Source organism: Pezoporus flaviventris, unplaced genomic scaffold, assembly GCF_033815535.1.
Source record: "Pezoporus flaviventris isolate CSIRO_AGI_PZ_B2104156 unplaced genomic scaffold, CSIRO_AGI_Pfla_v1 ptg000002l, whole genome shotgun sequence".
Lineage (NCBI taxonomy): Eukaryota > Metazoa > Chordata > Aves > Psittaciformes > Psittacidae > Pezoporus > Pezoporus flaviventris.
The window spans coordinates 429,590-450,231 of record NW_026892550.1 but is presented as its reverse complement, the minus strand read 5'-3'; the positions used below and the strand labels follow the sequence as shown (position 1 = coordinate 450,231).

At 40.3% G+C, this 20,642-nt stretch overlaps 1 long non-coding RNA gene across 1 annotated transcript; it reads left to right on the top strand.

Moving 5' to 3' along the window:
* The first annotated feature begins 11,576 nt into the window (after positions 1 to 11,576).
* On the top strand, positions 11,577 to 18,743 carry LOC133274988 (uncharacterized). The gene is made up of 3 exons (XR_009745351.1): positions 11,577 to 11,948; positions 16,672 to 16,773; positions 16,972 to 18,743. It is a non-coding gene; the product is annotated as an uncharacterized LOC133274988 (long non-coding RNA).
* The last annotated feature ends 1,899 nt before the right edge of the window (positions 18,744 to 20,642 follow it).

The following is a 20,642-nucleotide window of genomic DNA, read 5'->3' as shown; positions in this document are numbered from 1 at the left end:
TATAGGAAAGATACAAAAATGACCACCCTTGATCAGAGCAGATGTCAGGCACACAAACTGTGAGTAAAATTATACTGAGAGATGCTGATTCCACAAGACCAAAAATGTTGTGCTACATGACCCTTTTTCTACCCTGTGACCCCAGTTTCACTGGAGGAAGCTGCCTAAATGCTGTCTTACATGCAAAATGGATGGGCCCATAGATGGCAAAAGGAGGCATCCTACTGCAGCCAAGCAGAGATTCCATGTGATTCCAGACACTATTGTTGCATTGGGTATGGCTCAGTCTCCTGTATCTTCTTTGTTTTGCCTTTAATATTACAGTGTATACAAACAGAATACAGCTTCCTCCAAATGTGATGTTCTTCAAAGGATTTTCTCTCTGGGAGCATTCCCAGGACATAACTATCCACTATTCCACATGAAAACCTCATTGCTCCTTTTCCTCTTAACATTAGTCTACAGTTTTCTCCTAATCTTTAATTAGAGAGAGAAAAAAATATCTGTGTCATTATATAAATGGTTAAAGCAATAGACCCATAAATGACAGCAAGGGGGAGAGAGCACTATGCAGCTTTCCAGGGTCCTTTGCACGGCCTTGTGAGGTAGAAAAATACTATAAAAAATTAAAATAAAATAAGAAAATAAATTAAATTAAATTAAATTAAATTAAATTAAATATGAAAGTCTACAAAAAAATTGCAAGCCTGCCCTTGAATCTTTATCGGCTTGATATGCCAACTTGCTGTTTTGTCTAGTCTGATTTCACTGTCTCATTACGCAGGAGTGATCCACACAATTCACATTCAGCAGGCTCATGTCATCCAGTGGACGGATGCTGAGCATGTGTCAGAGGGATCTTCCTTTATTCCTTGTTGTTCATTTTAAATGAAGTTTAGAATTATGAGACTTGTAAGATTGACAGCCAAGCAAGCACTGAGCAAAGTCATCCAGGCAAAAGGACAGTTTCTCCATCCATTGTGGCAACTATGTCTCTGAAAATACATTTAATAACTTATATATAAAATATATAATTTATATATATAAATTCTATATATAAATATATGTTTAATAACTTATAAGAAAATAAGCCTGCAGCCTCTGGGAGTTTCTTTCAAGAAACTTGGTTATATCCTTTGTGACCACTGGTGAGTTCCGTTCAGCTCAGTAGATGACAAAACTGACACAGAAAGTTGTAATGGGACATCTAAGCCCCACATATCTCCCACTTATCTCTTACACATATCTCCTACACAGTTGTGTTATACCAACTCATTTAGTGTGCTGACATTTCTCTTCCATGTACAGGTAAAACTAAGCACAAATCATCAAAGAGTTAGATGCTTCATGCTTGAATGCAAGAGTCATTTAGACATCCCTAGATCTGTGGAGACCTGTTGACATCACCTATCTTCTCCATCTATAAAGTTGGACGAAATTGCCCATCACTGTCTTACAAAAGTGTTATGGAGATAAAAGCATTATAAAGATTACAAGGTGCTTGGAGAAGGTATAAGCATTATTAGCAGATTATGATGTAGGAGTTGCACTGAGACCCTGAGTTCATTTTCATGTAGACCTAATAGCTATTTGTCAACAGCTAATGATTTTTTACCTTCACCTGCGCAGACTGATTTCTAAGTTATGGTGTACAGTTCATTTGCCAGCATATCACAGTCAGATCCATTCAACTCAGGGTTTATTCCAGACATAGCATTCTGTTTTCTCAGTGCATTTGTTCAAACAGGGCAGATTTAGATGGCACAAATAATAAAACAAGTTACATTTTCCAGTTTCAGACTGACAGACTTTGAACTGTGATTTTTTTCCATGTGATTTTTCCATCTAAACACTTTTTAAGGTGACAAGGCACTTTTCCCACTACATTGCCCAGAGTTTAAGAGGAGGAATATATCTTTTTTGAGAACTTGTAATCAGATTTTCCCATGAATCAGCATGGAGGCCACTGAATACAGTAGAAACTGGAGCACCTCCTGTATGAAGACAGGCTGAGAAAGTTGGGGCTGTTCAGCCTGGAGAAGAGAAGGCTGCGTGGAGACCTCAGAGCAGCCTTCCAGTATCTGAAGGGGGCCTATAGGGATGCTGGGGAGGGACTCTTCATTAGGGCCTGCAGTGATAGGACAAGGGGTAACGGGTTAAAACTGAAACAGGGGAAGTTTACATTGGATATAAGGAGGAAATTCTTTCCTGTGAGGGTGGTGAGGCACTGGAATGGGTTGCTCAAGGAAGCTGGGAATGCTCCATCCCTGGCAGTGTTCAAGGGCAGGTTGGATGAAGCTTTGGGTGCCATGGTTTAGTGTGAGGTGTCCCTGCCCACGCAGGGGGGTTGGAACTGGATGATCTTAAGGTCCTTTCCAACCCAAACTATTCTATGATTCTAAACAATTCCAGAGACTTCAGCAGGCTTTGTGTTGGATCCGTAGCATTGTGGGGTAACAGTGGATTATTACTCCTTCATCTAATAATCCCACACAGAGATGGCATTACACACATTACATTGCTTTACAAGGATAAAATGAACTACCTGATCAATTTAGCCTCCGTGCCAAATTAGTCTCTCTATTATTCTGCAGATTTTTCTTCTCCTCATGATGATTAATGTCATAAACACCATTCCCCTTTATATCCAAATATCTGTGTGGAATATCTGGGGTATAACAAACCCACTTTATCACAACAGACCACAATGGCAAATATGTGCAGGTTGAAGTTTGTGTCTTTGTGTGTTCTATTAGAAATTTAACTCATTTTGCTCTGATATCATTATGTATATATAAGTGTTTTAGGACTCGGGGAACTGCATTTTTCCATGGTTTCATTAAACATGTCAGACTTTCAGTTAAATTTAATTGTAAATGCCAGTCTGAAGAAATTCATTTTGTGGCTATTATCATTAAGCAGAATGGTTAGTGGTTTAATACTGCCCTGTAGAGGAAACCCACAGAGCAAAGCATGAGAAAGGTAATAGCTATTGCCTTCTCATTTTGAAGCAGGAATTGCTCATTAGCTGATTTTTCTGCTTTAAGCATATTTTGTCTTAGTTATCCATGCAAGGGAATTATAAATGTGAGGAAAGTATATATGAATAATCCTTCACCCTGCGAAGCATTAGGCACAGTATTTCACTGTGATGCTAACAGTGAGTACAGTAGCATGCTGGCAATGTACTTTAGACCTGTGGACAGTCTTTTGGCTTACCCTCTGGTCTAAATGGTTCTTGCACAGCCTGATGCACAGCATCTGCTTTAGTTGCAGTCCAAGACAGAAGGGAGCCTTGCTGTGTTAGGGATCTTCACAAAAACTCTTCTTTCTTTGCACATGGCTCCACTCTTATGCATGCTAAAGTCATATTCACTGCTTCAGCTGTGTCAAGAGGCTTTAAATTTAGTGTAGATAAACATAATGCCCCTCAGGCCAGACCCCAATTGGAATAAGAGTCAGGGCAAATATTTCTTTCAACTGTGATTAAGACACGTTTGAAAATGGGCTGGAATTATTGTTTGTGGTTTTAAGATCATGAAAACTTTTCTAAGAATAAACTATGTTTTGGGTGAAAGAGTCTTAATATTTTTCCCATGAGTCCTTTTCATGATACATTGGTTTTGCCCTTATAACAGCAATGAAAATTATTACTGTGTTTTCCTCCCTCAGCCTCTGCTTGCCCCTTGCATGATGACAAGCTGTCAAGTTTGCTTGTGGTGTTACTTGAAGTATCAGCCAGTGAAGGCTGGGGAATGGAGGATGAACACTGGACATCAGTTGCAATATTGATCTCTAATTTTGTGCACTGTCCTCCATGCCAAAATATCCTCCTATTTCTCATCTCAGACCTGGCTTCCCTCCGCATCTTTTCCTGCTACAGTTCACCCCAATGGCTTCATCCTGCCTTCAAGCTAATAGGTTGGCTCACAGTCTTCCTCCAAACACTGGTCACTGCTCCACATTCATTCCCACTCCCTAAAAGCCTTCTTTACATGCTTACACTTATTTTATTGCTCGCTAATAAAGACAGAAAAAGGGTTCTATTGCTATACAAAATCATCACCATTGCAACGTACACAAAGGATTTGTCAGTCAGGAGCAACCACTGTTCAGTTGTTGACTTTCACTCAATTTCTTCTTATCTGATCCTTTTTTGCTAAAGTTTAACAGAAAATTGTCTTCAGTAATCATATGTGTGTCATGGTTAGAATAACAGAAAAACAAAATCATCTGGTTTGGAAGGGACCTTAAAGCTCACACAGTTCCAACCCCTTGCCATGGGCAGGGACCCCTTCCACTAGAGCAGCTGGCTCCAAGCCCCTGTGTCCAACCTGGCCTTGAACACTGCCAGGGATGGGGCAGCCACAGCTTCTCTGGGCACCCTGTGTCAGAGCCTCAGCACCCTCCCAGGGAAGAACTTCTGCCATGGGCAGGAATGCCTCACACCAGACTATGTTGCCAAGGCTCTGTCCAACCTGGCCTTAATCTTCCTTGCAGATCTGCTGTTTTCTGAGAATAAAGTTTTCATTGGACCACACAGCAGTTCAGCATCAAAAAATTATTTCAACACCTTAATAAATTCCACCCTCATCATTTTGGGCTATTTACTCAATGAAGGCAAGGTTAAATAAGAACTACAAACATGTCTTTTCTTATACTGCTGTGTTTCTCCACTTACAGCCTGATGGTTTGCTAGAGTATTCTCATAGGAGATGAAAGTTCAAATCCCTTCAAACACAGAACAAAATTGAACCTGGAGAAGTGCTGTAACAATTCAATTTTGGGTTCAGCAGGTTGATTTGTAGAGTTCTTTCTGCACTCCAGTGCTTTGATCTCATTCTCACACTGCAAGCCTGTTAGATTGCTCTCTGGTTTCCTTCTCAGGAAGAACAAGTCCCAGATCTGGACTCACCACACACTCATGGGTGTTTTGTGTAAATGACTGAGGCACTCAGGCAATGTCAGAAGGAGAATGCTGACAAGTAATTTGGAGATTCATATGGGAATTAGGTACAAAATAGGTACTAGCAACCATACTCTTCCACTCCAGCAAAAGCAACACATTTACGAACCCAAGAGATTAGATATTTGGAATTCTCTCAGATAAAAAAATCCCAGATGTCTGTGGATCTGGGTTGTACCTGTTTGTGATAGCAGATGAATGGGAGTTTTATTCTAGCCCTGTAAATCATACAGTCCCCTGTTCAATTTGCATCCCTGTTTTGTCCTACACATGGCTGTGTTATGGACTTAAAATTTTGTGAAAGGCCCAAAGACACACTGAAATGGTAACTGAGTCACAAAACTTGTTATTTCTCCATCCTCACCTTAACAAAGAACCACTTTTGATCAGAAGGAATTTACAGGCCAAGTTTCAGACTTTTACTGTGACCTTTAATGAAAAAGTGTGGGTAGTTTCTCTTTGAAATGGGAACATAAAAAATGAGGCAAGGGGCAAAAGGACCTCAAATATTACAACTGGGCTGCAGCTGAAGATGGAAATGAATGGAAAGTATGAGAAGCCTGAAGACAGCACTATCCAATATAAATAGCTTTTTCAAGTGCACACAATTCTTAGTAACATGCTCTGGGGCTTTGTTCCTCCCCTGTGGCAGGTTTGCAGAAGGGTTTGAAAATTTCCTATTGCTTGTAGCAAATAAATAGACTTAATTCCCCATTTAAAGTCCATTGAAGTCAGTGAAAAAAAGACTCTCATTGAGTTTGGTGGACCTTGCCTCAGCCTCCTTAGCATTTAGCTGAGGTAGCTGCAACTTGTACCCCTTGAGCCCCCCAGAGGTTTTGTTGAACTGGGTTTTCTCTCACAGTGTGAGGTGTAATAGGCCATAGTTGAACACATTACTGAAAAAGGAAGGCCAGAAATCTGCTTCCTTGTTAGCACTGCGTGTGTGGTGGTTTAACCTGGCAGGTAGCTAAGTACCACACAGCCATTCACACACTCCCCTCTCAGTGGGACAGGGGAAAGAGCAGGAGAAAGGTAAAACTCATGGGTTGAGATAAAGACAGCTTAATTGGACAAAAAAGGAAGGGAAAATAATAATAATGATGATATTAATAATAGTAGTAACAATAGTAATGATAACAGAACACATAAAACAAGTGATGCACGATGCAATTACTCACCACCAACGGACTGATGCCCAGCAGCAGCCCACAGCCAACTTTCCCCCCAGTATATATGCTATGACATTCTATGGTATGGAATATCCCTTTGGCCAGTTGAGGTCCGCTCTCCCAGTTCTGTCCTCTCCTAACTGCTTGTGCCTCCCCAGCCTACCCAATGGTGGGGTGGGGTGAGCTGTAAAGTCCTTGACTTAGAGTGTAACAACTAAAACGTCAATGTGTCATCCACATTGTTCTCCTCCTAATTCCAAAGCACAGCACTGTACCAGCTCCTAGAAGAAAACTAGCTGTATCCCAGCTGAAATCATGAAACTCTGCTGTGTAAGACTTCTGAAATCTCTTAAACACTCTAGAAGCCTTTGTCACAAATTAGGGGGGAATATGTGCATGTGAAAGCCAAGAAGCATTTGGAAACTCATAATCTGTTTTCTTTGTGATTAAAGGAGATGTAAAAAGAACTTAAAAGGAAAAATAGAAAAAAAAAAGGCAAATATTTGCTTCTAGATTGCTGTAAGCATTTATTGTAGCAAAATAACACTGATGCAGAGCAAGATGCATTGCAGGAGATTAGCACTTGGCCTGGCAGAGCAGTTTCCATATCTCTGAAAAGGCCATGGGGTTTCCTATCTGGTCCCACACTTCTCTGAAGTCAAAAGCCAGAACTTCAAATCTCATCCTCTTTTAGGCTTTTCATCCAGCCTGGACACTGAACCCCATTCTCCAAGGCACTTGGTGAGTGCTCCAGCCCAGGCACAGAAAGGGTGCATAGCAACCTCCTCCATCCCCAGCCATGGTAGAAAGGAAAACCTTTCCATTCCTGTGTGCTGCATGGAGCCTCATCCAGCTGGCTGTGCTCTGTGTATCCTTGCCATTCCAACTCCCTCGGGCAGCTGGACAGAGGTGTTCATAATTCACAGGGCTGGCAGGGTTCAGGGCTGTGGGAGGCTCCAGAGCTGAGCCATTACCAGGCCGAAAGCTGGATAAATGGTTAGCCTGCCAACCTGAAGCTGAGGTGCTCTGTGTTTGCATGCAGCATTTCCCCCCTACTACTGCAGTAGCAGCATCAGCGTTCAGGAGTACCCATATTTCCACGAGAGAATGATTTAAAAAACAACATTGATCTGGAAATGCATTGTGTTTTGCACTGGACCTGCAACTTGACCTCTGCCTGCATCCTCCATGCACCATTTTTGCTATAATCAGACTTCTGTGTCAGGCATTTCTGATTGAAGATTCTGTAGGTTATCTTTCCTCAAAAAGCTGAACATCCACATCTTCAATTGCTTCCAAAGTCTTCTTTCTAAATAATTATGTTAAAGATTGCTTCCTTGTGTGAATCTAAAGGCAGGCTGTTACTACTCCCTACAGAGCTTGCTCTACCTTGAGAGCTATCTTGTGCTGGAGATCCTTAACTCAAAAGATTCACCTTTTCAATCGTTTTGTGTTAGTACTTCTTCAGTGGCAGTATAAGGATGCAATAACTTTTTATGAACATTTAAACACAAGTATTAAGTTTGAAAGCCCAATTTTCATCCTATCGCCTCAATTTAAGCCACACAACATCATCTTCACTTACATAACATGCCCTGCACCAAACAGAGCGGCAGGAAGCATTACAGAGCTGGTGTGATGCTTTGCACAAGCCTGGCAAACCCCCACTATCAGCTGAACAACTGCAGGAGGTGTTATTTTCACACATCCAACTAGCAGTTTCTCCCCTCTATCCTTGCTGCACAGAAAGAGCAGTTATAAAGGTGTCTATCCCAGAGCTGAAGCTTGTCGGGCTGAGCCTTGCGAAAGAAAAACATCATTACCACGTTATGCCTAACTTCCCTGTGAAACTCTGATCATGTTGCTGAGGCAGTCTCTCAAAATGCTTTCACTCTTTCAGGATCCAACATGCTGTGTCCGTGTAACCAGTGTTCCCACAGGCACTGCTGCTGTAAACACAACAAATTGAGCTAATTCTCTGTTCTGATGTTTTCCTGGGTGTCTGTAGGTCTAGACCATGGAAACTAGATAACATACACCCTGCAAAAACCAGCTGGGTCCCTTGCTGGATTGCTTATGGGTGAGCATCCTGACAAATCCAAGGCTTAACATAGCTGGTTTTGATGTTTCATGATCTTTTGGGATATGTAGGAATAGAGAAATACTGCGACAAAAGAAGAAAAATTTCAGTTATAAAACTCACAAGTTACAAGACAAAGCATATTGAGGGAGAAATACCATTTCTAAGAGTTTAGAAGCTGGCCAAGTGAGTAATAGACTGCAGGACCAAGTTATTATTCTTTGCTGCTTTATACAAGTTGGCAGGAATGTGAAATTGTAGGTGTCAAGAGACACAGATAAGGAGCCACTGGAGTAAACTGCAAGCCTGAAAAAAGGGAGCTATATCTTCTCTAGCAAAGCGTAAGGTCACAGGTATCCAAATAGAGAGCACTTACTGAAGTGTGGAGTCCAACTCCCTTCAAGATTTGCCCCTGCAATTCAACACAACCCACACTGTGATACATGGTCCGAATATACTAGTAGCCTTCTAAAGCTGTTTGTGAGCTAAACACTGTTATTCATGTCTCCAGCTGTGCCACAGTGATTTCTTTGTATTGTTTTTTTATTGCACATATAGAGATACATAACACCTGCTGTATCCAGCCTAATTTTAAATATGTTGAGCAATGGGATTTCTACCAGTTTCCTCATGAGGTTATCCTTCAGCCTAACAGATCTCACTGTGTTGGAACATCTTTCTTGATAGCTACTTCTCTAAGTTCATCCCAATCTGCAAGATTTCAGACCTTTTCGGCATCAGAGCGACTGTTCCCAGGGTAAATTTTCACATTTTCCTCCTGACCAAGACTGAAAAGCTTTATCTGTGCAACAGGGAATTTCACAACTGTTGAGTCACCATTTTTTAGCCTGTCTGGTGCTATTTGTAGGCCTCCTCCCTTATTCTCTGGTGCTTTTCTTTAAAGGCTTCTTTAATATTTCTTAGCCTGGCAGAGATTTATAACGAGCTCACATATCTCTTAACCTTATTTATAAAATCAGACTTCAAATACCCACTGACATGAGGAGAAGTGGGGTGGGGAAAGAGTTACAGAAATCTTACTGACTGGGTGTTATAAGTTCTTTTTTATTCTGATTTGGCAATCGATGCTGCAAGGGTATCCTTAGCAGAATTTTACTGTGTGCAAATTGGTGACAAATGGTAGTCAATTAAGAATGCCTGAAAAGTCTCTATTTATTGACTAACAGTCTCCAGAATTGCATGTTCTTCCTTCCTTAACAGCAAGACATGATTAATGGCTTTCAACTCTCCATAGGTTCATAGCAGCTAGATACAAGTTATCTAGTCTAAATCTGCAAACGAAGTATTTATTAGAGAAAATAAGAAGAGGAACATTTGAGGTGTCCTACTGACGCCACAGTGGTATATAAGGCTATGTGGCTCAACTGAGTTCAACCTACTTCTTTTAAAAAACACTGGGGTTTTGGGGGTTTTGTTTCTTCTTGTTCTCCTTTTTCCTTCCTGGATTATTGCATAACAGATCTGTTGAAAACAGTTTATTACCTTGCACCGTTCTTCCATATCTTCATGCTCTGAATGGATCATGGGCTTGAAATAGGATGTCAGATTTAGATGTCCACTATTTGCGAAGCATGAAGACAAGATGAAAAGGATTTGGAAAAGAGCTGCAAGAGAAAAATCTGTTATAATGCATAACTAAAGAAAATCAGATGCATTTTCAAGTTAGGTGGACAATTCAAGTTAAAGTAACAAGCTTATACTTTGAATATTGTTGACATCCAAGTGTTCTGTCGTGGAAACAGTGACAAAGTTAAACTTTGTATCTCAAGGTGAATTTGGAGAAATATATGTTTCTGTTTAATAATTAACACCTGGAACACTCTGAATTGTGATAAAGGGAGTTACCTCCATCAGCTGATAAAGCAAGTTCCCTTTAAATTGGAGCCTTTTGGCCACATAGTTTTGCAGATTATAAGAAGTAGGTTGGTATTGCTGGCAAGATATGGCTGTCTTTTTTATCTCTGTCAGAAAACATCATGAATAACTTTCTTTCTGAAAGGCTGACATCTCTTCAGTGTCCTTCAGCTACCTATAAGCAAGGTGGTCCTTGAGGTTTTGTTTCTGGGCACAACTTTTCTTCTGATGCTCAGTGTTCATCTATGACTTACACCTTACTCAATACAACTCATGCTAGAGAACATGTGGAACCCGAGATCTATTCTACTGCCAATGATAGTCTAGCGATGGTATGGAATCAATGGAAAAGGTAAGTTTGCAGACATAAGCAGCAGCTTCTAAGGAAAAAGTCTCTGTCAATAGGATAATGATATATGTTTTGAAGAAAAAGGATCAAAGGGCAAAAAATCACAAAGTGAGGAAGGCAGTTACCTATGAATTTGGAATTGCTAAATCAATGTTCTTGCTGCTTTTCACTGAATAGGTTTTGAATGAGGGAGGAAGTGTCTGTCATCATATCTACAAAGGTAAAAAAAGAAGTAACACAAAAGTGTCAAATAAAGGATGTATTCAGGTCAAGGACCATTAAAGGTAGATGCTTTCAGGGAAGAGCAATGTCATAATTGCAGTTGTTGAGAGGGCATTTTGGGGACTGATTGATTGCTTCATTCAGTGGGGAGATAGCTGAGCAACTGTTGCTCATCCTTTACCTTCAGCCCTAAATGGTTGTGAAGCATGGAACACTGTTAATCTTGATGATAGAGACCTGCTATACAACACTACCAGGAAAGGCACAGCTTCAGAAAACCCTCTTGCCAAAAAAAGAGGGAAGCAGAAAAGCAAAAGATTAATTATTTAAGTACCATAAATCAATAGCAGTAAAGATCACCAACTGGCTTCCCAACAGAGTAAAACAGCTAGATGCTTGTGGAAGGAAAGTGTTTCAGTGCCATGCCATCAAGGTCTGCTTGAAAAAAAGCATATTTGAATTCAGAATTCACAAAGCAGATGAGCAGTTTCAATAAGAGAAACCAGCCTGTGCTTGTGCTTGTTCCCTACTGAACAACCTATCCAGTTGCTGAAAATTAAGAAATCATCAGGATTGTAATTACAGACTCTTGTGCTATGTTCAGGCTGCAATTCCTAGATGAAGAAATAACAACAGCAGGCAAGGCTCATTGGAAAGGGTCACTGCAACACTAGTAAAAGGGATTTCACAGGATTTGGAGCTGTCAGATTTGCACTTACACAGGCATCAGGATGGGGTACTTCACCCTGATCCGATCATGTGCATGGGGTGGAAATATGCATTTTTGGCTTTTCTTTGTGCCCACTGTTTAGCTAGAGCTAGGGGATTTATAAGGGAAGGAGGTGAAGATTAGCAATGGTAAGTTATTAGAGTTACAGTGTCGAGGTAGAAAACCGGAACATGGGAGGAATGGGAGAGGTGAAGTGACAGAGCAGGATGCTAAACTGAACACCAAAAACATAACATCACACAAATCTTGATGTTCTTTTCTTATTCTTAATTGTTTCTTATTAATTTATTTTTAATTTAATATGACATAACTCTGGCAAAACTTTTGGACATCAGTTCTTTGTAGACAATGCAAAACACATATGTCTACCATGGCTTTCCTGTTGCTAAACAAAGTATTTTCTGACTCCTGTTAGAAAATAAACATTCTGCTGCTTTTATACAAGGCCACAGCAGTGGCTATTATTAGTTCATTGCTGTTAATTGCAGGATGCCTTCTTTCTCAGTAGGTATTGACCACATGAGAAGCGATGGGAAATGTTTGCCTCTGTATAAATAGTAAGTCATCGTGTATTATTTAAGCTGCTGGTTTTGCAAAATATTAAATCCACATTATGTCAAAACAGAGGAGATGAAGTTGTAATCGCGCTGATGCGTGACACACAATTAAAAACTTCTGTAAATTTGCATTTGTGAATAAAACTCAGATTCAAATGGATATTTAACCGACACTAATGAGGTTTTAAGGACACAGCTAAGGTGTTTTCATACAACATAAATCAATGAAGCGTGTGTGCTGAACAAATGCGAGCATGGATAGCACAGTTCTCAAAGGAAAAGTCAGAAAAATATCGACAGTTTGAGCACTTTCATCATCAGCATTCATGTGCTTTTGAAAGGGCTATATTTTGGCAGCAGGACTCAGTGTTGAATCACCTTGAGGAACAGTAAATATTGCTCTGCTTGGATGAATTAAGAAAACGTGCACAGGTTTCTCATCACTCTTCTCATGCCTGATTCTCCCCAGCATGCAATCCTTCGCCATCCCTCGCTGTTTACCAGATCAGTTTGAGTTGAGATTATGAGTGAAGGAGGGCATTAGAGCACAGATGCTCTGAATGTGCAGGAAAACTTTGGTAGCTTTTTCCTTTCTCTTAGCTGCTTCTAATTTGGTGACCCTCCAGTGATTTTCCTTGCAATATTTCATATAGACAGGTTTGGCTTTATTATAGCCTCTGGCATCTAAGCACGCAGATGTTTGGAAGCATCAAGTATGTATATCAAGTTTTAGCCTTAAGCAAATTCAATGAATGGTTGAGTTGGGCAAGAACAATTACTTTAATGAACACAGTAATGTAAAATATTCGGAAACTATGAACTATTAGAAGGTGCTGGGACATCCAGGATGTGTGCTTTTCCAACCCATGCCTATAAATGAGCTACCTACAGTTTTTCCAGGAAAAAAAAGAAGGGCTAAACGGACCTTTGCCAGCCTGAAATGTGTTTCAAGGAGATTGGCAAAGCAACGAAACTGAGCCAGAAATGGCAATTGCATGAAAAATAGCAAACCCCAGCTATCTGTGAACAGTAGCTATTGTCACTGGCTTGCAATTTAACACAGCATTCATTCCTTAGCAGCTCTTGCCCAGGCCCATGTTGATAAATTGGAGGCAAATCCAAGAAGAAAAATGATTAATAGGAAGAAGGGACTGACTTCTGAGAGATCAGAATAATTAGGTAGAACTGGCTGAAGGAGAGCTCAGAAAAGGGGCACAAACCTACCTATGTATGGAAGTTGAATACAAGTCAATACTGAAAACAAGACTGCTTAAGTAGGATCACAACAAAATTGGGAGAATGGGGAAAACAGTTCAGTCACTGGAAAATACATGTTGAGAGTGGAAATGGAGATTCTCACTAATTCTGGTTCAATTTGATCTATAGCAGACCTCCTGCTCCAAACCATATTATTTGAATCTTTTCAGTTCATTGTGTTTAAATGCCATGTTTTGACTTTGTCACATTTCAAATGATGCTATAAGATTGCATATGGTTACATTTCATTGCTGGCAACAGTCGGAAAAAGAAAATGAACCAAATCACTTTGGTTTAAATTAAAGACCTATTTTGTTTGCCCTGAAAAATTCAGGGGGGGAGGGGATGGGGGAGGGCTTTTTATGGTAAGAAAAACCTAAATGTTTTTCATTTTCATTCAACCTTGAATAATTCCCCTCCCCCCCAGTTTGGCAACAAAACAACAACAAGAAATAATCAATTATTCACAGAGCTCTACTCCTGGGGGCACAATTAAGAGTAATTGGGAGAAATTAAGCAAGAGAGAATGTAGGCTTCAACAGTAGGACTAGCTTTTCCCCTGGTGATAAATACAGGCTTGATCCTGTAAGATGCTGAGTGTTGCTTGTGAGATGCTCGGTCTCATTGCATCCCTTGGGAGACCCCAGCACCATTGGGGCACTATTGTCTTGAGAGCACAGCTCAAAACAACGCTAGTCATAGCTGCTTGGAAATACTCTTTGAGCCCTCAGACATCCCAAATGGAGATGACAACCCCAGAACCTCTCACTTTCTGTCTCTATCTTGCACCACTCTGTAGGATAACAGCTGCTATTTATAGGGCTGTAATATCTTTTTTTTTTGCAGGATCTTTGCTGTAGCAAGTCAAGCAGAATTTCTGGAGTTCCCTACTGGGTGTTAGAGAAGATCTATATTTGAGGAGCATAAGGCTAGGAGGGATGCAGAGGGACTGTAAGTCAAACTGTAATTGAACCATACACTCTGACCATCACATATCATGTTCACCTGCATTTTGCTCTTGTTATCAGCAGATATATCTCTGCCTGTATCAATGGGTTTATATTTGCTTCCTAAATCTGCGATTTCCTCATAAATAAAATGTGTCAGTTATGTGGCAGGGTGTATTGATGTTCTGTAGTGCTGTATTTTTAGCCAGAAAGGTGTGCAGTATAAAAGCAAGCACTTTAGGCAATTCTGCTACACTTATCAGTGCATTTTCCAACCAAAATAGTTTTCTCCTTAAAGAGGAAATCTGGTTTGTTTGACAAGGCCCCTTTTCCAGAGACAGTTTTGATTGGCGTTAATTATATTTACAGTCTTCACCAAATGAGTTTCATATAAGCTTTTGTATTATTTTCTTCAGAGTGATAGATGTCAGCTCTCCAGCTTCTGCACCTCAAACAGTCTTATCTCACATACAGTAGTTCCATCTTTTTGGAATTTCAGTGGAATGAAAAGATGCATTAATATTCACAGCAATACATAAGCTATCTCCTCTGCCAACTCTGCCAGAGTCATCTCAAAGGTTTCTGAACTGGCTGATCATCAAAAAGGGGTGGGTTTGGTAGGTTTGGCTGTTTATTCCTTGATTTACTGAAATACTTACAAAAAAACACTGTCATCACCAAAAAATATTTAATAGCCTCTTGTCATTTTTCAGGAAGGAAGTGCTTAGGGAGCATTTATTGATATTATAAATGATATTGTTATCATTACAATTGCTACCCATGGCTCTAGCAAAGACACTACTGATAATAATTCTTTTGCTCTTAATATGCTTTTTCTGTAACACTCCTTGCAGTGTTTTTTTTCCCTCATGCCGACAACTTCTCTTATCAATTATCTCAATTTAGTATCTTCTTGGAGACAGCAATTGCTGTTTATTTTCATTTCTTATGGTTCTAGGTTTTGGTCATTTTAATTTGGTTTGAGTTTTATCAACTTCTGGTTTTTATTATTGAGAGAAGAGTCTTCTGTTTGGTAACCAGTTTCTTCTTATTTGATCTTGGTGGGTTTTTTTTTGCCTTTGAATCTATTTACTAAAAGACAATCCTATTTTTCTATCCTTATTTTCATTCCCACCTTCTTTGGCTCATAATTTGCCTCAGCATTGAAATTGCTCTTTTGAAGCCCTGAATGAAAATAATACTGCTCAGGGCTGTCCTCTGTTTATCCTGTATATAAGAAGGCCATGACCACTGGTGCCTTAGCAACCATCATTATCTAGTCCAGTGATCAAATCATTTCTAGTCATCATACCCAGATCCCAGAGTTAGCTTGCATTCTGTATGCTACCTTCTCATTGAAAATTAAGTCTGGTCTGGTGGATGCAGGCTGAAGGATATTAAACTAAGAGCAAAGGTGAAGGCACTGTGGGAAAATATATCATTAAATTGGTGCTTCACAAAGAAAAACGTGGAAAAAAAGAGAGTTCTGGAGCTGTTAGAGAGGGTGCTGAGAATGCAGGCCAAGCAACCCAGCAGAAATACAGCCAAAAGAAATCAAGTCATCTTCTGAACTGGCCCAAGCATCAGTTCAAGAAGGTACAGGAAAATACCTTAGCATGTGAGGCACAGGTGATAAAGACAGTCCTGGCAAGGTGGCATCTAGAAACCTTTATCTTTGAGCAAGCTATTGGGAGGTGAATGTGTATGTATTTGGTCTTCCTCTAAAGCACTTCCAAAAAGCAAATGTTTAAGAGTCCATTTTAAGACAAAATCCATCTGTTTCTCCAACAGTTTTAAGAAACAGTTTATTTTGTCTAAAATTAACTTGTCTGACACATTGTCATGCTTGGTTACCACAGCAACACTGGCAACAGCTATGCCACATGATATTCATTCTATATGAGTTTAACCACCTTACTTTTATTTATGTATGCATACATATACATGCACATAACTTGATTCTGCATCAAACTCTCACCAGGCTGGACATACCCTGCTTAGTTGACAAACTTTAATTCCCAAAGCAATATTTCTATCCTGGGATTTACTTTTTGATCTTGACAAAGCCAGCAGTTTATTAGTTCTCTATAAGCAAAATATGTAGAGCTCTTTCCTGCTGAACCTCTAGTTTCCTTCAATCACACACACCTCAATCCTGACACCTCCAGAGCACTTTGAGCGAGAACAATAGGGCTGAGGATGTGGAAAAGCATTTGTACATCATCAAAACTGTGTAAGCAGCACAGGTTGAAAACAAGGTCATTTTTTTTTTGCCAGGGTTTTCCCAACGCATTCACCTGTTTTCCCCACTGGAGTATTTCAAATTGGAGGCAGTACTAATGGGGTCCTAACATTACTGATATATAATGGGAGCTCAGAGGCTTCCTCATGATAATATCACTATTATAACAGTGCGGTGATACTGTGGCTTTCAACAGCCTGCCTCAAAAATATGTGCAAGACCTTTTCTTGTCCTCTGCTGCTCCTGTAATCTCACCATCTGCTATCCACATCCACAGCAAAGAAAACACAGCCTGGTCACTTTATAGGGCTGGGGATTTCAATGCAGGCAAAGCAGGGGAAAAAAAATAATCTACTCTCATTTGTAAAGCCTTGTAAAGGTAAGCTTCAAATTTCATTTAATATGACAGAGATTAAAAGGATACGTTCGGCTTTGGTCTTTCAAAGCTGTCAGTCTGTTGGGCAGCCTTAGAAAGCCTCAACCTGAGAGAACCTGAAGGTAGATGGAAAAATCAATAGGGAAGTATGCTGTCACTATCAGTCTTAATAATTATTTGAAGGATCTCTTCCTTGCCCAGGAAAAGTGCAAAGCAAAGGAAAGGAGGGACGTGGGCAATCTGCCCACTGCAGAAGTGAGGAGGACTCGAAAAGCTCTTCAGATCCCACACGCCATCCGTCATAGCTTGGAAAGCCTTTCAGTTAAGTGCAAGGCAAAGTGGCTGTGAATTTAATTCCTTGTGCATAAGTTAGTGATGTTAAAGAAATGCTTTCATTGCTTGCATAGTCTAATACAAGTTCCTTCTTAGGTTACATATTTTGGCTTGAATCAATTATACCAAGGACCATAATTTTAATGGATGTCAACAAAATGGAAAAATAAAAACGATGCTGATTTGCAGCAGTTACTGATCAAAACTCTATAAAATAAAATTACTGAGCATCCACACCAATGGCTTATCCTCCTTCCCAGTCCTTTGTGCTCTACCAGTGAGGTCCAAGAGGAAAGTCAGCATTAGATACCAATTGGTCCATCATCAAAATGTGGAACGCGATTGAATAAATCATGCATTTATAGTGAACAAACACAAGAGGGTGCAATAAGCATGTCCAGAAACTTTAGCTGTCATGGAAACAACTTCGGCTCAGAAACTGCAGCTCTAATGCATAGTCATTGATTTGTGTCTGTTATTTAGAGGCCATCTGCGTCAGAGGTACTGCTGAGTTATTCATCAGCATTCCATGTAAAATAAGAGGCACTGAATCTGGATTCACGAAGCCCATGCAAAGTAGCCCTGTTCTGCGAAGAAAGGATGATGCTCTGAGTGCGGATGAGAGATAGCAAACCAAACAGCATGCTAATGGATAAAAAGGGAAAGAATCACCAGCAAGTTATTACAGAAGGGATAGATCACATCTAGAAATTTGCTGTCTTCCTGCTTGAGAGGACTACCTGCTTTCAGTCACAGACTAATTAGTAAGGATGCTCCTTAAGATGCTTGCCTGCTACAAAATGACAGCATGAGTGCTCTTTGTCATTGAAGATGACAAAAGCCATGGGTTTTGCTCCATGATATTCAGTTAGCCCCCTACTAAAACCAGACTGGACTTAAAGTTCCTATGTCCCAGGTCACCCAGCTAGCTGGTATTACAGCCAGATCTCCCAGGTGCCTGTCCTTTCCTCTAGAATCCAGGCAGAACTCGCTTTTTATTAGCATCAGCCTCAGTTTGTCCCAGCTGCATTGAGAGCCTTAGAGCCAGATTTTGAAGCGCTGTCTGATTTCCCTTGAAATCATGGGGCCTTTAATATCATCCTTTGAAATCCCAGTCGTGGTCACAAGACTTTTCCTGTGATGCAAATGGTGGGTCCCATGTGTCAGCGAGATAGATCTTGGATGTCCCAAAGGACATCATGTTGCCGCTGGAGACAGAAACAACACTGAGTCATCCCAAATTGTAGGGAACTTTTATATAACAGACAAGCCTGAGGTCCAGTGCTGTGATTGAAGTCTGTAACCAGTGCTGATTTCTGATTTAATCCATTTGATGAAAGGGTGGACCTCAGCTGGCACAAGTGAAGACCATCCCACCACTGCTAGCAGAACTCACTATGGAGCCAAGGATCCAGCCCATTGGCCTTCATTGCATACAAAATTAGATGAACACCTAAAAAACACAGCTGTAATTTTCTACTTGAGAACTTTCTCCAGCTGAGCACCTTGCTCAGTAGTTTTGTACCTTTGACTTAAGTAGTACAAGAGCTGCAAATTGATTTTTATCAGGATTTAATTAAATTTGTGCTGTGACCTGCGATGCGGTGTAATGTACACAAGTTAAAATCTGATTGCAGCAAAGCTGATCATGGACATAAGGTATTGTTATTTGGACCTTCTTGCAATCCACAGGGCTCAGCACAAGTCTTTCTAGTTTATCCAGCATGGTCCTGGGCAGATGCAGATTAATTCTCTAGCTGGAGCCTGTCTACTTCATAGCATATGAGGCAGATTAAATAACATATCCAGAAACCCAGATCGTCTACATCAGCCTCAGACTGAGATTTCCTGAGGGAAGTTCTTCAGCGGCAGGACAAATATCAGCACTGCCATTCTCCATGGCTGCATCTACTTCCCACATGTAAAACTCTGTGAGAAATCAATGGACTATTGGCAAATCCACTGAAGTGAATCCTTTGGAACTGAGACTCAGATTTTGCTCACTGTATGCAACAGTAATTTTTCTAATTGCCAACACTGTAGCATTAAGAAGGTACTTTAAATGCCCAAGTAAACTAGGGTTTTCTTTAATTGAACTGTACATTATGGCTGTACACAGACGTGAAAGGCATTCAGTACAATTCACCTTTATCAGAATGTAGCAATAAGTCTGAGTTCACATTCTCAACTCACTGAATTTGTGTTCTTGTGCCTTTTTTCCACTTGCTTTTCAGAACTCAGTCTACTGCACTAAAGTCTGAGCTTTCTTTTGGAGGAAGCTTCATTTCCAGAGGGGAAAAGAAGTTTCTAATCACTGCGCTCTCCCTGGAGTGCAGAGGACAATTCCAACCACCTGAGCCACTGAAGACATTTGGCAACTTGAAAAGCAGGACTGGTGCCCTCAGGCTGATTCAATATCCTGTGGAAAGCTAAGTAGAAGCCAAGAGCAAGCTCTTGAAATGTGTCAAGAACTGATGCTTTAGGTCTAGATATACCATACTGTCACTGTTACACTGTGAAAGCTTGAGTACATGGGACTTGGTTACCCCTGGCTAACCAAAGGTTATATATGAAAGTTTTATCAAGGGGAGATGTTACTACAAACTTTGGTGCCTTAAAAGACACCGGGAGCTCTCATGAGTATTTTCTGGTGCTAAAGTACAGTGGCTGGTATGAGGCTGTGGGTATGGACACTGATGGGAAATATATTTCAGCACATTTGTTGTTGTTATCATTTGTTTTATAAAGAGCTTTCAGTTTTGATAAAATTCAACCCCAAAATGATATTGCAGATTCTGGCTAACCATTTTATCTGACTGACTTCTCATGAGGTCACTGGAGACTACTAGACACCTACTCATGGGGAGATGGTTCTCTCATCCCAAAGCAGTCAACATGGTTCACCCTTAGAGATGCCCGTTCCTTTCTGTAAGGTCTAGAGAGGACCTATATTATATTACTATACAATGTACTTTACATTACTAGTATCAACCAAAGAAAGAAGAATAAGAATTACAACCACTACAGATGAGCACTAATACATCTCTTTATCAAATTCACAAATCAATGATTCATTAATACTCATAAATATCTCAGAAAAAAAATAGTATACACTTTGTTTCCAGTGTATTATGGTTGTTTTCACTCTACTGCTTGCAAACTATTTGGTGTTGCCAAAGTATTCAAAGGGGAAAAAATAATACTAGAAAATTGAAAGATTTTCCAGCAGAGCTTTTACTCTTAGCCCCTGATACCCAAAGAGAATCAGAATTGAAGGAGGCTTATAACCTGGTGTCTTAGGTTCAGCAGTAGCAGTCATTTTTCTCCTTCTTAGTAGCTGGTGCAGTGCTGTGGTTTTGACTTTCAGCCTGGGAACAGCGCTGATAACACCAAGTTTTTAGTTACTGCCCAAATGTTTAGTCTGACCAAGGACTTTGCGAGTCTCATGCTCTGCCAGGGAGGAGGGGAAGCTGGGAGGAAGCAGAGACAGGACACCTGACCCAAACTGACCAAAGAGGTATTCCATACCACAGCACGTC